Raw genomic sequence first — 4,561 nt, 5'->3', positions numbered from 1 at the left:
TGAGAGAAGAAGCACAGACATCACACCAGTGGAAGGAATAACCACGTTTGATACGTGTTCCCAGTGTGTCTGCCACTCCTCTGCCTTTCCCATCCCTCCTCCCTGTTCTGAGGTACAGAATGTTCTCATGTTTCCCATATTTCGCATGCCTGCTGGAAGGCCATGACCACAGAGCTACTTATTTGCCTTGCCCATGGCCACAGGCTGAGCTTGGCGCCCGCAGGCCTGGCTGGCCCAGCCTGGGTAGGAATGACGAGACTCCAGAGGCACTAAGTCGATCCAATATGAGTCATTTTAAAGACTTTTAAGAGCTGATGACTTCTAAGGGGACCTTTTTCTTCTTTCCAGTAAACTGAGGCACTACGACCCCCTTCACCATGCCACAATGATGGAGAGTAGACGTTCTGGTCACTGGGATAGCCTCGGCTTCCAGAGTTACGTGACTCCTACATCTATCAGCTGCCAGCATCCCTTTCTCTTCCAAAGGGTTTGAAGAGATTGAAATCCCAGCTCTCTCATTGGCTACGTGGTCTTGGATAGGACACCACGTTCTCTGAGACAATGAGGAGTTTGTCAGGAAAATAAGGACAGTGACCCTCTCCAGAGATGCAAAGTTAGCAAGCAAACAAGGTTCCGAGGCGCAAGGCTTCTGGGCTCCCTCCCATCCGTGGCCTTCTCTCACTCCCCGCCATCCTCAGGCTGCTTTCCGTCCACTGCCTTTACCTCTTCTGTTTCTGTCTTGTTTTCCTTCCCTGGAATCTATCCTTCACATTCAACTTTCTTTGACAGTTCCAACCCTGGACTCTCTGAGGTCCCATTGCCCCTACACTCACACTATGCTGGCTTCTTCCATTGTCACAGCCCTTACCCCAATCCCTCAACATCAAAATGGCCCCTGTGTCTGCCATGTCACCTCTTTATGAAGTCTTCCGAGGCCGTAAACTTGATTCCTTGTTCTTCCTTCCTCAGCTTGCTGCCTGGCCATCGAGTCCCCTGCTCTCCAACAGTAGGGGACAGATCTGAGGTGTGCAAATCACAATCGCCATTTCCATAAATTATGTTATCCATAATCCCCTCTCGTAATCACTTCCAGGGTCTATAACCAGCCTCTTCAAACCATAAAAATCTGAAAGAGAAAAGAAAAGAAATCTCAAACTCTGACCTATTGGAACTGAAAGGTCCTTTGTGTCAACAAAGGAGAGCCACTCCACAGACAGGTCTGCTCCACAGACAGGTCTGCGCATCCCTGTCCTCACCGGACTCCAGCCCCTGCTTGGTATTTGGGGCAGGGTGTCTGTCCCAGAGCTCGTTTGCACGTGCCCTTAATGATCAGCCTCTCTGAAGCAAAGAGCACAGAACAGACAAGTCTGTTCCAAAGAGAAAGGAATGCTAAGTACTTAATGCTTCCTGGGTGACAGAGCGTTCTTTATCCCAAAGGCGTGGACAGTCTGAGCAGAACTCTCTCCCCAGTTTCAAATGACCAAGTGCTGAGTCCCCTGTGAGCAGTGGTCATAGGATTCACTAGGAAGTCCTCTAGAGGATGCATCCACACCAAGTCCTCGAAGGACTGGAAAACCAGGTGTAAAAATTAAAAATGGGGGCACACGGAAGGCAGCCAAGGGTATATTGTTCTCTGAGAATCAGTACACGTAATTTCTCTCACCATTGCAAATGATTTTGCGTGCGCCATGTAAATAATTTTTTTTTAAAGTGGAAACCTCAGATGAAGGAGGAAAACACTGAGGACCGTTATAAAGGAAAGCCTTTCCCTTGGGAAATAATCGAAGGCCCCCACTGCTCAAGTCTTTCAAAGACTGTACAAAGCACCCTGAGCACACTGTAGAGAATAAGTCTGCGTTCTCTGGGGAACTGGCTGTATGATCTAATAGGTCTTTGCCCTCATTCCAATTCCAGTGATTCATGTGTGACTTATTTAATTGTTGTCATCTATTGCAGATATATAAAAGAATGCTTTTATTCTTCAAAAAAAATCTAAATTCAAATCACCTTTAATATCACCAAGTCTCTCCTCCCATCACCCTTCAGAGCGCTGACATATTCACTTTCTGACCTACCCTCACCCCACTTCTACCTCCCAGGATACAGAGAGTACATCTGCCAAGCAGCTGGGTATAATGAGACGCCCCACCGATGGTGCATTGAAAACAGGTTTTAGGGAACTAAGGGTTAAGTGAAGTCCCCCAGGAATTCCAATCTATTGCAAGCTGCTAAAGCAGAAGCTGCCCGGGGGCCTAGGTGTAACCACAGCTAAGAAAACAGTGCCTAACTGCCTCGCCCTCCACAGCATTTAGCATTTATCATGGTCAGAAAACCACCTGTTACTTGAGAGAGTGTCAAAAGGATCCTAAGCCGTAATTAAAGGAATAAAAACATATTGTGAGTTGCTGTGCAAACCTCAGGCAGATGTGCTATTTAGCTGTGGGCCTGATCTGTGATATTAATTTGAAATAAACACAGCAGCAAACAAAACGTGCACTGAACCGAGGCTCGGCTTGCCTGAAGGTTTTGTTTCTTTTTGTAGACTTTGACAGTTGTGGTTAACAGCCCAAATGCAGGCAGAGCTGATGTGCCTTGCAAACAAACCTGCGTTTGTCTGGCGATCGCTTAGGACAGAGCTGGCAGCCAATCAGATGTGCATGAACCGCTGCACATCGGTGTGAATATCTCTAAATGACAGTTGCAATAATAGATAAGCAGTGTCAGCCAATAAGGCATCATCCTCCCCTCAGCTACGCACTCTCGAGTCCCTGCCTTTCATTGTTGTTTGTTTATTTGTTTGTTTGTCTGTCTGTTTTTCCGAGACTCGGGTTTCTCTGTGTGGCCTTAACTGTCCTGAAACTCACTCTGTAGACCAGGGTGGGCTCAAACTCAGAGATTCGCCTGCCTCTGCCTCCTGATAGCTGGGATTAAAGCCACTGACCACCACCGCACCACTTAGATCTTGCTTTTTAACCCCACCAAAGGCAAAAGAATACTTTACCCCAGCAGAATGCATAGTTAAATACTTGGGCCCATTCAAGAGATACTCAGATCCTTGGGAAAACACACTTCTCTGAGGATTGGCCAAATAGCTTTTAACCTCAGATTCACAGGGCAAAGAAAGGAGCTGAATGCCACCAGTGCCTGCTCAGAAGTATGACTCCTTTTGTCAGTGTTGCTTTGTGTTGAAGGTTCTCCGTCTTCTTAAACTCCCTCTAAACCTTCAGGGAGGCGTGTGCTCCTGAGAGGGTGAAGGGGAGGGCATGGAGATGTGAACTGAAAAAGCCAGGGCAAAGCAATTTGGTGGGACCTGGGTGTTCACAGCTCGGAATCCAGCAGTACTCTTAGAAGGTTGCTCAGTTCAGTTGACAGATCTATGCAAATGTGTGGGAAACGAAGAAAAGGCAAGCTGGCATTCGTTTCATAGGCTGAAAAAAGATTCGCTTTGATTTGCGATGATTTTAATCTACCTCTTTTACCACAGTGAAACATTGCAAAAACAAGAGCTCCAAATGTCATGAGATGAAGCTTGCAAGAGTTCTGTTGGCACACTTTCTCACTCCTGAACAATTACCTTGCCATATACATTTATTCTAGAATAGTTTATATAGTGACACATTAGATTTTGATACTGAAAGATAATGACATATATAAATACCTCAAATATAGAACTGACTTTAACATACAATCTACTGCCCTGTGTGCTCCTTTATACGCTGAGTCTGTGAAAAGTTCGTTTCCCACTTCATGCAATTGATTACTATTAGTCTAAAAATGAGGGTATATTTTCTTGTCATGAAAAAGTCCACCCACATAGGTATACAAACTATTAACAGCAAAGGCCCAGAGACTCATTTCTTCTTGGATACACCCACAGTACAGGCCCAGTGGCCAGCGGCCTTGTTGTACTGACCTTGGTCACAAAAATCCCAAAAGTGGTGCAGCACCTGTGAGTTCTCATCTTCTTTGGCCGCTCCAGGCCCTCGCATAGCCTGTGGTCTAGACCACTGGCCAGAACCTGGTTGTACTATTCCACACTTCACACCCTTTTGCCTGTCCAAGAACCAGTCTGGGATCTTGTACTGTCGTGATTTTGCATCATGATGGTCATGTGTTCCACTTCTTCATCCATGACTTCTCCAGCTCTCTTGGTGAGGTCAATGTCTGCGTTCCTCAACACCACACGAGCAGATCTCCGCCCCTCACACCTTTTACGGCAGTGATGGCAAAGGCTGTTTTCTGCAGGTGTTGAGAACTCTCAAAATGTGCTGGAACTTCTCAGGGATCCCTGGAGACATACATGGTGGTGATACACGCAGAGGCATGTCAGCCTCCTGTGGAAGGCCTTGAAAAAGTTTTAAGAGGCTCTTTTCCAGCCTAGATTATGATCTATATTTAAGATGTGGTCTTTTGGCTCAGTGGTTAAGAACACTGGCTGTTCTTCCAGAGAACCCAGGTTGAATCCCAGCACCAACATGGCAGCCCACCCCTGTCTATAACTCCAGCTCCAGGGGATCCGACACCTTCTCTCAGACATACATTCAGGCAAATCACCAAAGCA

The 4,561-nt window shown here is 46.5% G+C and overlaps 1 pseudogene; it reads right to left on the bottom strand.

Annotated features, from left to right (window-relative positions):
• Positions 1–3,851: 3,851 nt before the first annotated feature.
• LOC127679814 (40S ribosomal protein S18-like) lies at positions 3,852–4,298 on the bottom strand (annotated as a pseudogene).
• Between the last annotated feature and the right edge of the window lie 263 nt (positions 4,299–4,561).

Source organism: Apodemus sylvaticus, chromosome 3 (assembly GCF_947179515.1).
Source record: "Apodemus sylvaticus chromosome 3, mApoSyl1.1, whole genome shotgun sequence".
Lineage (NCBI taxonomy): Eukaryota > Metazoa > Chordata > Mammalia > Rodentia > Muridae > Apodemus > Apodemus sylvaticus.
The sequence above is the reverse complement of the archived record's forward strand: the minus strand, read 5'-3'. Positions and strand labels throughout refer to the sequence as shown.